Source organism: Camellia sinensis, chromosome 15 (genome assembly GCF_055761805.1).
Source record: "Camellia sinensis isolate YWXY chromosome 15, ASM5576180v1, whole genome shotgun sequence".
Lineage (NCBI taxonomy): Eukaryota > Viridiplantae > Streptophyta > Magnoliopsida > Ericales > Theaceae > Camellia > Camellia sinensis.
The window spans coordinates 15,779,221-15,794,577 of record NC_138975.1 but is presented as its reverse complement, the minus strand read 5'-3'; the positions used below and the strand labels follow the sequence as shown (position 1 = coordinate 15,794,577).

The following is a 15,357-nucleotide window of genomic DNA, read 5'->3' as shown; positions in this document are numbered from 1 at the left end:
AAATAAAATTATAAATTTAATGAATTTAGTAATTTAAGCTCAACCAAGTCACTGAACATTTTCCGTCAAAAATTACAACAATGTGATTAATTGAACCAAATTGATTAAAAAAAATTAAAATTAGCGGTCAAAATGAGTCATTTGAAACTATAGAGACTAAAATAACACACGTAACAAAATATAAAAACTACCGATATAATTTACTCTTCTTTTTTTTTTCCTTGCTGAAATGTAATTCCCTCTCTAAATTTCTAGGTTGAGAAGATTGTGAAAAATTAGTATAAAATTGGAGTTTTTCTTTTCTTCATGTGGATGCATAAATGGTTACTACCCTCGAGTTTAAAATAAATTATAAACAAAATTAAAACTTTAATTAGACCCGAGCTTCCTTCTTTTTTTTTTTGACCCAAAAAAAAAAAATTTTATCTAACCTTTATGGATCCCAATTTGGTGTACTTCAGCCTGGGTCAATAACTAAACAAACTTAACCTAAAAATTAGACTAGAGCTTATTCATCTAGCAAACGAATCTTAAACGGGCCAAACTCAAACTATTCATGAATAACTTAGGTAGTTGATAGCCTAACCCTCAAGTAGGGTTCCAAACGAACCGAACCGAGCCGAGTTTTGCTGAATTCGAACTCGACTCGTTTATTTATCAAGCTCGTTTATTAAGCTTGATCTCGGCTTGGCTCGATAAATTTTTTTAAATATTGTTTATATTATTTAAATAAAAAATATTTTTTAATATATAAATAATATAACAAGTTAAAACAAGTTAAATATAAAACAAATTAAAACAAGTTAAATAAACTAAATTAAATAAAGAAAAGTAAATAAACTTATAAATAGAATATTTTAAACAAGAACAGATAAAATAAACTTCAATCGTAAATAAACTTACAATCGTTTACTGGAAGTAATCGGAAAATACAGAATTGTTTACTGGAAGTAACTGGAAAATATAGTTTCTACTTGCATCCTTAAAAACTGAATTTTAAAACAGCAGACTAAATTTTTTTACAGAAACTAAGAGAAACTGCGAAAGAAAATTGTGAACTCTTTCCCCATCTGAATTGGCTTTGACTAAGGAGCTTCTTTTATAGGCAAAGTAGATAACTGTTAAGCTTGTGAACTTGGAACTGTGAGGCCCATGACTAGAGCTGTGAGGCTTGTGACTTCAAAAGCTAGAAAATACTGTAAAACTTGTGACTTCTGAAAAATCTGAAAATAAAAGGTATATGGGTGCTGAGAGCATCTTTCTGTGACCGAGAACTTTTTTACTCTTTTTTTTTTCTTTTCTTTTTCTTCTTGTAGTGAGGGAACGCGACTGCACAGTTGACTGATGGGGAATCAATATATATATCAGTAGCTTTTCTCAAAGTAAGAGTAGTAACTAAAGCTGATGTATATATATGGAATCCAATGACTTTTTTAGGTATATTGGTCCTGAGCATCTTGAAATTGTGGACCATATGGATCATGACTGGTTAAAGCTTCAGAGGAAGCTGAATCATCCGAGGCTTCATCTTCAATTTCTGACTTTGCTTGGGCCATCAATAATTTGACCATTTGGATCAATTCATCACTAGAGGGTGACTTGGGCTTTGCTTTGGGCTTGGCCTTGGATGACTTGGATTTGGAAGGTTCAATGCTGGTTGATGGGCTTCCAAGCTTGATTGTAGTGAGAGGAAGTAGGCTTCCTTGTGTGATTGAAGTATTTGGGTTTTGCTGAGACTTGACCATTACAAGAGTTAGGGCATGAATGTTAACTGGAAATTCTTGCTGGACTTGTTCAATAATACGATGGGCTTTGAATACATCCCACCATTTAACAAAATGTTAACGACTGACTATGTTATTAGATAGACTGTATTGCCATTTAAAAATCTAAGGGACTTTATATTTGACCATGAAATGGAGTAACCAAGGAAACTGACTTTTATGCTGGCTGAGCTTATAAATTGAAGAGAAGTAATTGACTTGTTCTATTAACTCATAAGGGATGATGTCTGGGATGGCACCATGATGTGACCTCCATCTCAGAAACTAAGAAGGGAATTCTGATTTGAATTTGTGGTCAAATAAGAAAAACCAAGAATGACTATATGACTCATTTTGATGTAGGAGGATTTTGAACCAAGCATCAATGTAATCATAATAACTATATTGTATATCATGGTTGGGAAGGTCTCGAAGTAGAAAATGGAGACTCCGTTCTTCCATGGAAACAATATTATGAATGTACAATGAATGATAAATGATTTTACTGGTCTAGACTCGATCATAGATAGGTTTAATGACTATTGACTTATAGTGGAAAAGAATATCCTTATAAAAGGTTATTGACTTATCAGGATGGGAATGAATGAAATGTTATCCATCAGGGAAATAGGGTTTGACTAAACCAAGAACATTGTAGTTATTTTTGTGGACTGGTTCTTTATAAAAAAGATTGAATGACTGTTTAAGAACATAATTTGTTCTTAGGGTAGACTTCTTAAGAGGCATTGGCGTAAAAGGGTTTGAAGCTAGAACTGAAGTATAACTAGGTTTAGAAATATTACCAAGAATTTGGTATCGGTTGACTAGATCAATTGGAGGTGCAATAATGGGTTGACTGGATGGCACAATGGCAAGAGGTTTTGTAGGAGGTTTGTGGCTTGACATCTGTAAGAAAAATGACAGAAGTAGATTAGCATCCACTAAGGACATCTAATTTATCCATATGAAAGTTAACTAGATTAGTGTAATGAGTAATGAAATCGCGATAACTTCTAATCTGATTGAATTGAAGGTAAGGGTCTAGATGAAAGTAAGGGTCGTTTTGTAATGACTTTAAGTAGGACATTTTAAACTTATAATAGAGAATAGTTTTGCAGTATCTTGTGACTTGTAATCTGTTTGTAGAACAATAAGGAGTAAGCATGATACTCTATCTTCCCTGTAAAAATTTTCGGGTAAGAAAATCGGAGATAGAATTTTGACTACCAGGAATATATTCAATATCAAAATAAAAAATACTTAAAATGGATTGTCATTGAGCAAAAATATATTTACTAGCAATATTTTGAACATCTTTTTCTAAGACATTTAGTACTTTTGCAATCAACACATAATAGGAATTTTTTATTTAAAATATCATCTTGAAATTTACTAATACATAGAACGATAGATAAAATTTCTTTTTTAATAGTATTATAATTTTTTTGTGTTTTGTTCCAAATACCAGAATGAAAACGAACATTTCACCATAACCAACTTCAGAAGCATTAGTTTGAATATTTTGAATGAATTTTCAGTAGGAATGCCAAGACAAGGTAAGGTCTTGACATATTTTTTGACTTGTTGAACAATAATAGTATGTGTAGGAGACTAAGGAAAAGGATTATCTTTCAACCTATCAAAAAAGGGTTCACAAGTTTTCCTAAGGTCTTTGTAAAATTCAACAATGTAATTTAAGGAACCTAAAAACCGTTGTAACTGGGTTGTCTAAGATTTCATTAGGGAATTTAGAAGCAAACTCAATAGATCGACTGATAGGAAGAATAATACTTTGGTGGATATCATAACCTAAGAATCTAACTTTAGTTTGGAATAGCTTAATCTTAGGAGCGGAAATAACTTGACCATTATATTTGATAATATGAAGAAAGGAATTAAGATGCTTCCAATGTTCATCGAGTGACTTAGAGACAAGGAGGATATTATCTATGTAGACAATAGAAAAATGACTAAAGGGATTAAAAATTTCATTCATAATGTTTTGAAATTCACTATGAGCATTTTTTAATCTAAAGGGCATGACATTCTATTCGTAATGGCCAAAAGGTGTAGTAAATGCAATTTTATAGCGATCATTAGGATGAATTTGTATTTGTCAAAATCCACTTTTAAGATCAAATTTGCTAAAGATGACAACTTGACTAAGTCGTTTAATGAGATCTTTTTTATTAGGGATTGGATAGCATATCCTTTCTAAAACTTTGTTTAACGGTTTATAATTAATGACCAATCGTGGAATACCACGTTCAAGTTTAGCATTTTTATTAACATAAAAAGCAAGGCAAGACCAAGGTGACTTACTATTACTAATGATGTTATTTTTTAATAATCTATTAATCTCTTTTTTTCACATTTCCACTAATTCATGATTCATTTGAATAGGTCGAGCCTTAGTAGGAATTTGTCTTTCATTAAAATTTTTAATATAAGAGAGTGTAACTAAATGTTTTTTCCTATACCAGAAAGCACTAGGTAAAGTGGAACAAACGGTATTTTCTAATTAGTTTTTAAATTTATCAATTTTTGATATGAGAACTGGATTAGTCAATTGAGTTTCAATTCTTTTGTATTTTATTTCTTCTTTGAGAAATTTGAGTTTAGTTAATCAATTAATAGATTGGGATATAGATTATTCTTTTAATTGATTTAATTTTTTGATTTCAGGATGAGACAAAAATTTAAAAGTCACTGTTTGACCAAAAGCTTGTGTGGTTATTTCATGGTTAGTAGTAGTAAATGGATATAGTAAAAAGATAAACGGAGTTCCTATGATGACTTTGTCGGTCATATTTTTAACTAGAAAAAAGGATGTTTTAAAACAAATATTATTTTGACAAATATGTACATTGGGTAATTTATATTTAATATGCATTTAACTTCCATTAGCAGAACTTAATTGTTCACTAGTTTTATGATAATATTTTGTGGGGATTAAACCTTCTTGAATGAAATTTAAATCAATGCCGGTATTAATAGGGGCTATGGCTTCTATTTTAAAATCATTAATAACTAGTTTGACTTTCGAATGCCATTTTTGAATATGAATTCTATTAATAATATTTAAACGATAACTATCATTGTGATTATCACTATTAGATTTAGTTGATTGATTATCAAAGATGATGTTGCTAGGATCAGGACTAGAACTAAATTCTTTTGAAGAAGTATCATTCGATTATTGGAAATCACTAAGACTTTTATTGATTTTTAATATTGCAATTTCTTCTTCTAAGGATTTATCTTTATTTTAATTCTTAAATAGTTAATTTAATTTGGTTAATCTCATTTTGTAAGTCTAGTAAAGTTACTTCTTTATGTTTATCCTTTCTAAACCTTTCCAAAGTAGTGGTTAAGCTAATTATAGGTTCATCTTGATGAGGGTTTTTTTATCTTTATTCATTAGCAAAGATTTGAGTTTATTCATATATTTTCCTTTTAATTCAAGATTTTCTAATTTACTAATTAATTCTATTAAAGAATATTCTTCTTGTTGAAATTTAGTAAGAACATTGACTTGTTTACAGCAAGTATCATTACATCCTAATTCAATTTTATCATCTGTATTCTCGCTGAGAGAATAATAAGTAGAAGTATCACTAGAAGGAGTAGTATCGCTAGATGTGTAACTAGAAGTATTAGGAGATTGATTGGGAGACTTGGTTAGGTTAAATATGTCAAATATTTGTTGCTAATTTTCTTCAGTAATCTGTAGTTGGTTAAGTTTAGCCTTAAGCTTTTCCTTTTACTTTGCATTTATTGGAATAATGACCATTTTTTCCACAATTATAACATTTGGGATAGATGGTGACTTTTTTTGAAAGTTGGTAGATTTCTTATGATATTTCTTTTTGGGTTTAATATAATATTTATATTTGATTTAGAAGGGGAATATTTTCTTTTTATATTTAGTAGAATATTTATAGGAAGATTTCTTTTTACTATTTTTATTTCGAGAAGGTGCTACGAGAGGAAAACCATATTGTTCAGTGAAGTTACCTAATTCAAATTTAGCTTTATGTTTGCCTTTAGCAGCTTTTTGACTAAGTTCCAAATCTATGCACATTTTTAAATCTTCTTTTTGAATTGTACTAATTATATCACCATAAGTTAAATTATCATATTCTATAATGACAGTAGGTTGACTAAGAACATATCTAATTTTATGGGCAAAAAGACTAGATAATCCATTGATAAATTTTTCTTCCAAAATGATTTAGTACAATCATCTCTAAGCATTACTCTAGAGGTAAAAATATTTTTATACCATCTAAAATCACTTAAAGTATGGCAAGTTAAATTATTGAGTTAATTATAGATTCGGGAATGGATATTAGTAGGTGTTCTAATGAAATGTTTGACTATAGTGTAAATTAAAGTATTGATACCATTAGGTGTATTAGATCCTATATCTTCGTCAAAGATAGGAAAACCATTTTCATCTAATTGAACAGTATGTTGAATAGATTCTCTTTGATCAGAAGTGAGATATTTATCCTACCAAGATTTGAACATACCCGTAAAACCAGAGGTAATCAGAGTAACAATTTCATATTGAGTGTAATCAGGATTGATGATGCAGTTCGTTCCAGGTGGAACGGGTCGGACTGATCCACGCTCCTCAAGCCTACGTCCGAATGACCAAGCCCACGGGGGAACCTGCACAAAAGTCCAATGGGGAACGGGGAGTCCCCCAGCGAACCCTCCGACGAGCAAGTTAGGAAGAGAAGTGGATTGTAGAGATAGATTAGAGATAGAAAGCTTAACCTTCTTCTTGTCTTCAACGTCTGCTTATATCCTCTGGTAATCATTTCGTTGTCCCTTCCGACCTGTCACCTTGGCCGAAAGTCTATGCTGTAGCTTACCTTGTTCAGGGTGAGGGCGTGCTGTTCCGACGGAGAGGGGTTATCGCAATAAATGCTGTAAGGGGCCTCATTAATGGCGACGTAACGTAGCAATAACTTTGTAGATCTTTGTCTGCTGCCATGGCTTGCCCTTCTCTTGCCATGTGTCTTGATGCCATTGGTTCTTATTGCTATATGGGGCTTCAGCAGTGCTGGGCTTCATTAATTGGATTATGTATTGGGCCCTAAGTGGTAGGCCTAGGTTATTCATAGTGGGTTGTAGCATTTATGGGCCTACTCATGTCAGTAGTCCCTCATTCCCAAGTGCAGCTTTAGTCCATCGAAGGGAATAATGAAGAAAATGAGGGTTGTTAGAGACCGGCAGGATGGAGGCCGATCGATAGGAGTGACCGAGTGGATGGACCGACCATAAGGAGGGCCGACTACGATGGGTGGCCGAGTGGAGTGACCGACCAAGAGGAGGGCCGACCACGAAGGGTGGCCGAGCGGAGTGACCGACCAAGAGGAGGGCCGACCGTGGAGGGTCGCCAAGTGGAGGAACCGACCATGAGGAGGGTCGACCACGAAGGGTGGCCAAGTAGAGTGACCGACCAAGAGGAGGGCCGACTGCAGAAGGTCGCCGAGTGGAAGGACCGACCATGAGGAGGGCCGACCACGAAGGGTGGCCGAGTGGGGTGACTGACCAAGAGGAGGGCCGACCGCGGAGGGTCGCCGAGTGGAGGGACCGACCATGAAGGGTGGCCGAGCGGAGTGACCGACCATGAGGAGGGCCAACCACGACGGGTGGCCGAGTGGAGGGACCGACCATGAGGAGAGCCGACCACGAATGGGAAGGTGGCGGGGTGCGGGGCTCGAGAGGCGGCGGGTCACGTGGTAGCTTGAAGTGGAAAAGACAGGGTAGGGGAAGGGGGTAGTAAATCGTGGCCGTACATGTGGCAGAATCACGTGGTGGGGAAGGTTAGGCGTTGGGCCAAAAGTGAAACGATAAGTCATTATGGGTGTTGAAAAGACAATTTTGGCGGATGGTTGAAAATTTTTCAAACTGGCGAAAATTAATTATGACCCCTGGAATACAGGCAAGCCTTGGGCTTTTGGTATTATACGTTTTACCTACCTTTTTTCGAAAAATCAAAACACTCTAAGTGTAGACTCCTTCGTTGCAAGTGATACACTCTTGCGACATTTTTTGAATTTCCTTAGGCCCGCATCCAAAGCTATTCGTAGACACACCACAGAAATGGCCCAAGAGGAAGCTGCAAACACCAGGGTTGATCCATTGGGGGATTTGGCGGAGCAATACAAGACGGAGAGGCGAGTGGGAAGTGGGGGGAGCCGTCGAGGCGACCTCGTTCGTCCACAATAATGGCAGCGTTGACACCAATCATCCAGGTGGAGCTAGATCACTGGCATACAAAGGCCGATAAGTCGATCATTACCGCGAAGGAGCTGGAGGGTATGTGGGAGAAGTACCAAATTCCCGCAGAGATAAAGTTGAGACTGCCAGAATCAAGGGAGAGGACATCTGATGTTCGACCGGGGGAATTCGCCCCATACGAGGAGGCGCTAAAGGGGGGTTTGAAGTTGCCCCTACCCCGGATAGTGGTGGACGTGTTGAACCGGTTGGAGGTAGCCCCAGGCCAACTGATGCCCAATGCGTGGAAAATATTGCTGGCCTGTGCGAGTGCGTGGCCGAAGACGAACGGAGGGGCTGAAATGACGGTGGACGAGTTTTTTGCGTGCTATAAGGCGTCGGGGCAGCAAGAGACTTGGGTCACTTTGCAGGCGACGACAGGGAAGGGGCTGGTGGCGAGGTTGCCGTCATTGATAAAGAGATGGAGGTCGCGGTGGTTCTATATGTCCGCCAACGGAGGGGTTAGAGTGCGCATAGTTTGGAAAGTGCCCACCAAGTCTGTGTTCGCCACCGATGTCTCTGGCTAGGCGGAGACTTGCTATCAGTGCCTCATATTCGGCCTCATTATTGCTTGCATCGAACAGGAAGCGGAGAGCACATTTGAAATAACCACTGTCAAGGGAGGTTAGGATGACACCAGCCCCACTGCCGTCTTTGCGGGATGATCCGTCGACGTTGAGGGTCCAAGAATGGGGGTCTTTTGGCTCGGTAGGGGTTGGTGGCGGTGGAGGAGTTGTGGTTAGGGTAAGGTTAGTGAATTCCAGGATGAAGTCGACAGTAGCCTGTCCCTTAATTGCTGTTCGAGGCCGGTAGGAGATATCAAACTGACTGAGTTCGACCGACCATTGCATAAGCCTGCTGGAAAGCTCTGGTTGCTGCATTATCTTCTTCAACGGTTGGTCAGCGAGGACCACTATGGAATGGGCGGCGGAGTCGTCTGGAGGCGGTGACCAAGGCCAGGGATATTTCTTCTAACAATGAGTAGTTCTGTTCCGTCCCCCGAAGAGCCCGACTGATGTAGTAGACCGGTCGCTGGACAGAGTTGTCTTCCCTGACGAGTGTTGCACTAACTACAGTGTGTGACACGGCTAGATAGAGGAAAAGGGGTTCACCCGTGATGGCTTGAGAAAGTAAGGGGGTTAGCCATGCACTGTTTCAACTATTGAAAGGCCTCTTCAGATTCGGCTGTCCACTCAAAAGTTTGCCGAAGGACTTTGAAGAAGGGGAGACACTTATCCGTTGCTCGGGAAATGAAGCGGTTGAGGGCAACCACTCGGCCAGTAAGCCTCTGAACCTCCTTGACCGTTCTGGGTGACTACGTTTCGATTAAGGCCTTGATCTTCTCGGGGCTAGCCTCGATACCCCGCTGACTGACCATGAATCCCAAAAACTTCCCAGATCCTACACCGAAAGCACATTTTTCCAGATTGAGCTTCATCTGGTACTTTCGTAGGGTGGCGAAGGTTTCTCGCAAGTCGGCCAGATGATCAGTGGAGAGCTTGTTCTTGACCAGCATGTCATCGACATATACTTCCATGTTCCTGCCTATCTGATGATGGAAGACGGCATTAACCAAGCGCTGGTAAGTGGCCCCGGTATTCTTCAACCCAAATGGCATCACACGGTAATAGTAGGTGCCTCGGTCAGTGATGAAGGAGGTGTGCTCCTGGTCAGATGGGTGCATCAAGATTTGGTTGTATCCATAGAAGGCATCCATAAAACTGAACATTTGATGACCGGCCGTGGCGTCGACCAGCAGATCTATGCGAGGGAGAAAGTAGTTGTCCTTGGGGCAAGCTCGGTTGAGGTCAGAATAGTCGACACAGAGTCGCTATTTACTATTGTTTTTACGAACTAGAACCACATTCGACAGCCATCTGGGGTAGTCCACATTAGTGACAAACTGTGCCTCAAGGAGTTTGTCTACTTCAGAAGCAATAAGGTTATTGCGTTCCGGGTGAAAAATGCGCTGCTTTTGGCGGATAGGTCGGAAATGGGCCTCAACACTGAGACGGTGACTGATGAAGGAGGGATCAATACCCGGTATATCGGAGTGAGTCCAGGCAAACACGTCGTTGTGTTCAATCAGGAGGGCAGTAAGGTCGGCCTTAGCTTGGGGGGATAGTTGGCTGCCGATCTTAGCGGTTTTGGCCGGGTTGCTGGGGTCGACGAGGACTTCGACGAGCTCCTCCACTGGTTCCCCTCTGACCAGCTCGTCTTTATCTCTGACATCGAGTCATTCAATGATCATAGTCTCCTTGAGCTTGACTTCTTTAAGTGAGGCGACATAACATTCTCTGGCCATGGTCTGCTCTCCCTTCACTGTTCCGACCCCAAAATCGGTGGGGAGCTTGATGGCAAGGTGGTAAGTGAATGTGATAGCTTGAAAAGCATTTAGGACAGTGCGGCCAAGGATGATGTTGTAGGCAGAGGGGCAGTCAACAACAAGGAAGGTGAACAACTTTGTGGTCTGCCGCGGGTACTCACCAATTGTGATAGGAAGATCAATGGAGCCGATGGAGGTCACCCGGTCGCCAGTGAAATCGACCAGAGGGGTCTGGAGGGGAGACAGACTTTCTTCCCCAATCTTGAGCTGGCGGAAGCAATTGAGGAAGATGATGTCTGAAGAACTGCCGTTGTCGATGAGAACCCGTCTGAACTTGTAATTGGAGATGAGGGCAGAAATGACGAAAGGGTCGTCATGAGGATAACGGATGCCTGTGCAGTCGGCGTCCGTGAAGGTGATAGGCTCAGTCCACTGCCTGGGGTGTTTGGAGGGTCGGTCCAACGTGGCAATTTCTTTGTCTGAGCCCTGCCTTATTTTCCTGAGTTCTGCCCGCTGAGCCAACCGGGATGGTCCTCCGCAAGCAAGCCCGCAGGAGATAACTCTGATTTCTCCGACAGGTGGGACGGGGTTACCTTGTGCCCGAGGTTGCTGTGAAGGGCGATCATGACCTTTGTTAGGTTGTGCTGCCTGTCAGGGAGGGGTGCACCAGCGGTTGTTTCTGATGGGTTCAGTCCAATGCCTCTGCTGAGGGCGAGTATCCGTGAATTGGCTAAGGCGTCCATGACGAATCAGGCCATCGACCTGATCTTTGAGGTTAACACACTCCTCGGTATTATTGTCGTGATCCTGGTGAAAATGGTAATATTTGGACTGGTCTTTCCGATTCGAAGGAGTCCGTGATGGTTGGGGCCATTTTCGGGGGTAGTCCCGCTGGATCTGATGGAGGACTTGTTCCATGGGGGAGTTTAGGGGGGTGTACCGCTCGAACCAGCCGGGCGGTCGGGCTAGGGCCGACCGGTTGGTTCTGGGGGGTCAGTCAGTGTACTGAGATGTTTGGTTATTGTACTGGGTATTTCTAGGTTCTGAATCTTTTCTTTTTCTCTGGGGGTCAGGTTTTTGATTATAGGATCTTGCCAGGCGGCTAGGGAATCTTCAGCATTCATGTATTTTTGGACTTTGGAGAGTAGGGCTGGCATGGAGGTTGGGGGATTTTTAGAGAGAGAAAAAGAAGTCAGACGATCGCAGACCAACCATGAAATCCGTAAGGATAACCTTGTCATCGTTTTTTGCTACTTGCAGGGCTTCGGTGTTGAATCGGGTAACGAAACTGCGTAGCGACTCCCCCTCGGTTTGACGGATGTTGAGGAGTTGGGTTACTGGACACCGCTAGCGCTAGGCTCTAATGAAATGGCTGAGGAATGAGTCACTGAGGTGCTGGAAAGTAGAGACAGAGTCTGCTAGCAGCTGACTAAACCAAAGTCGAGCTGACCCCTTAAGTGTCACGGGGAAAGCACGGCACATGATTTCGTCAGGGAAAGCATGGAGGATCATGAGGGTCCTGTAGGTCTCCAAGTGGTCGACTGGGTCCGTCGTACCGTCAAAAGAGTCGATAGTGGGCATTTTGAACTTGGGAGGTAGAGGTTTATCCCGGATGGAGGCAACGATTGGCGAGTTGGCTGTGGTAGAGGGTTTATGCTAGATGTTCTGCATGACCCCTTAGAGTTGGAGCTTCATGGCTCAGAGTTTTGCGTCCTAGAGATGAATGTTGTTACCACCGGAGAGCAGCGGAGGCTGGACGCTACTGGCCTCTTCTTCAGGGGTTGGTGCCGGGACCGATGGATGTGAGGATCGGGGTGGTGGATTTATATTTAGGGGAGGAGGTTGTAAGCCTTCCAAGTTTGGTGGATTAGGCTGCAGGATAGTATGGCTCGGGGCTCGTTCTGGGTTGGGGGGAATATCTGGAGGTGGTGGAGGAGGCATAGGAAGGTTTCTTTGGAGTAGAGCATTTATCAGGGCTTGGTTTTGCTCGGCCATGCGGTTAATGCTGTTGGTAAGCTCGATGAAATACTGTGGTGGGTTGTTTGGATTGGGGGGGTCGGCTTGGTGGTCGGCAGCATTATGGTGAAAACCATGGATCTAGTCGTGACCATACACTTTCATGGGTAGCAAGAAAGGGTTGTTGGGACAGGATTTTCGACAACAATGAGCACAACTGGCACGCGGAACAAAGCTTTTCCACAGACGGCGCCAACTGATGATGCAGTTCGTTCCAGGTGGAACGGGTCGGACTGATCCACGCTCCTCAAGCCTACGTCCGAATGACCAAGCCTACGGGGAAACCTGCACAAAAGTCTAATGGGGAACGGGGAGTCCCCCAGCGAACCCTCCGACGAGCAAGTTAGGAAGAGAAGTGGATTGTAGAGATAGATTAGAGATAGAAAGCTTAACCTTCTTCTTGTCTTCAACGTCTGCTTATATCCTCTGGTAATCATTTCGTTGTCCCTTCCGACCTGTCACCTTGGCCGAAAGTCTATGCTGTAGCTTACCTTGTTCAGGATGAGGGCGTGCTGTCCCGACGGAGAGGGGTTATCGCAATAAATGCTGTAAGGGGCCTCATTAATGGCGATGTGGCGTAGCAATAACTTTGCAGATCTTTGTCTGCTGCCGTGGCTTGCCCTTCTCTTGCCATGTGTCTTGATGTCTTTGGTTCTTATTGCTATGTGGGGCTTCATCAGTGCTGGGCTTCATTAATTGGATTATGTATTGGGCCCTAAGTGGTGGGCCTGGGTTGTTCATAGTGGGCTGTAGCCTTTATGGGCCTACCCATGTCAAGGATCATTACTAAGATAACTATTTGCAACCATAGACAGATGATTTAATTTTTGTAAAATTTGATGTTCTCTAAGACCATCTATATTCTATTCATATAATTTTTTAGTCGAAACAGAAAATTGATTGCTAATATTAGTTTCTTCGAATTAAAGATCGGAAGATGTAGGCTTAGTATACCAATTTTTGGTAAGAGTAGTAGGATTAACTTTGAAATGTGTGATTCGATTAAAATTAGTGGCCTGGAATTGTTGGGCTAAGTGATTAATGTTATCATTAGATGTGTCGAAGTCACTATTGGGTTCAATAGATGGTTGTTGTGTTAAGACAGTAATTCCCTTATCTATAGAAGAGGTAGATATTTTCGTAAATAATTTTTCAATGGCTTCAACAGTAGTAGTATCTTGGGTGACTAGGCTTTATCGCTTCCTTGTGCTATTAAAATTAATAAGAGGTTTATCTAAGGGTTTGCTAATAGAAGTATGACTAATTGAGTAATCTTCAAAAGTAGTTTCTATTTTATCTAATTGCTTACCAATAGTTTTTAAACATTGATTAGTATAATTATTTTGTTCAATGACTTTTTTAATTTCAAATTCTTCACCACGAAGTTTAAATGAAGAAGCATGAACAATGGTACCTTTATGTTCAATAAGAATGGTTTCTGAAGAAGGGTGACTAGATGAGACAGAAGTGTTAGGAGAAGTTTTCCATTTAGTTTTGATAATTGTGTTTATGTTTGGATAATAATTGTCTAGATAATCAAAGAAGTTAATTCCAGTATTGATTTGATTCATAAATTTGTACCATTTCTTGGTAATTTTAGATTGTTGTTTTTCATCATAAGTATTCCTATATGTGTGGCATTTGGATTTATTTATGTTGGATTTAAATTCAGCATGAAGTTTATTAAAATCTGGAGTAAAAGATTTACTCAGAGTTAATAATTGTGGGTTGACAGGAGAAACAACTTCAAAAATCAATTTGAGTAGGTGAATCTTGTGATATAGTGTCTCCGTCATGAAGATGTGTTTGGATTGAATAAACTGGTTTACTAATTTGAAAAGTAGAGGAATTATCTAATCCTTTTAATTTACTATGTGTAGTGTGCAGGTTTTGTGAGGAAGGTTTACAGAGGTGAAGTTTCTTGTCTTTTCGAGTAAATAGAGGGGTAGTAAAGATTTCATCATCTTCAGTATCAGTAGGGATACTAGAAGTACTATGGCGAGAAGATTGACTATGAGGTCGATTAAATTTAATATGCACAGAACCATCGGTGAATTGTTGAATGTGTTGAATATCCTAACTAGTGGAAGATTGTTGATTTTTGAAATAATTTCCATTAACTGTAACCCAATCATCAGGAAGAGTAATATCTTTCCAACAAATCATTTTTGGGACTGAAATATTAGTTTCAGTAGTACTACCTTGCATGAGTAATGTTTTATCCTTTGGACTTTTGGTTAAAGCTTGATCATTTAAATTAGTTTTAATACATTTGTAATAAATTCGACAAATTAAAGTAATGTTATGAACATTTTCTAACATATTAGTAAATGCAACAGATAATTGAATATTTAACGTTAAAGCTTTTAATATATGAGGATCTCTAAGACTTTTAATTGAATATTGTTTTAACATTAAATAATATATTTATATTATTAGTTATATATATTTATATATTATTTAATATATTTATTATGAGAATTGACTAGTAAATCCCATTTTGTAAACTTGTAATTCGTAAGGTCCTAAATGATTTTTGGTGACTGAGTAGTCTCTTAAATTATTTGTTGATTGTTTTGCCATTGTTAGTACAGTTTGGGGATATGTGGCGTGATTATGTATAGGAAAGGTGGTGGGGTATTTGTGTATCACGTTGTTTGAAAAGCACACTGGTAGCTTTTTAAAGTTTGGTTGTTTTTAACACACGTAGTGTGCGACGTAAATTCCTTACTAATTATTTTTTGACGTGTGACGTGAATTCCTTATTAATTATTTTAATTTTAGAGTGTCACATTATACCTATCACGTGAATTTCTTACTAATTGTTTTTTGGTGGTAGGATGTTTGTATGTCACGCTGTTCGAAAAGTACACTGGTAACTTTTTAAAGTTTGGTTATTTTTAACACGCGAAGTGTGGGACGTGAATTCCTTATTAATTATTTTTGACGCGTGACGTG

At 39.8% G+C, this 15,357-nt stretch overlaps 1 long non-coding RNA gene across 1 annotated transcript; it reads right to left on the bottom strand.

Moving 5' to 3' along the window:
- Window positions 1-855: 855 nt before the first annotated feature.
- Window positions 856-6,513, bottom strand: LOC145813376 (uncharacterized). The gene is made up of 3 exons (XR_014356380.1): window positions 6,299-6,513; window positions 2,567-2,669; window positions 856-1,730 (listed from the first exon to the last, which is right to left on the bottom strand). It is a non-coding gene; the product is annotated as an uncharacterized LOC145813376 (long non-coding RNA).
- Between the last annotated feature and the right edge of the window lie 8,844 nt (window positions 6,514-15,357).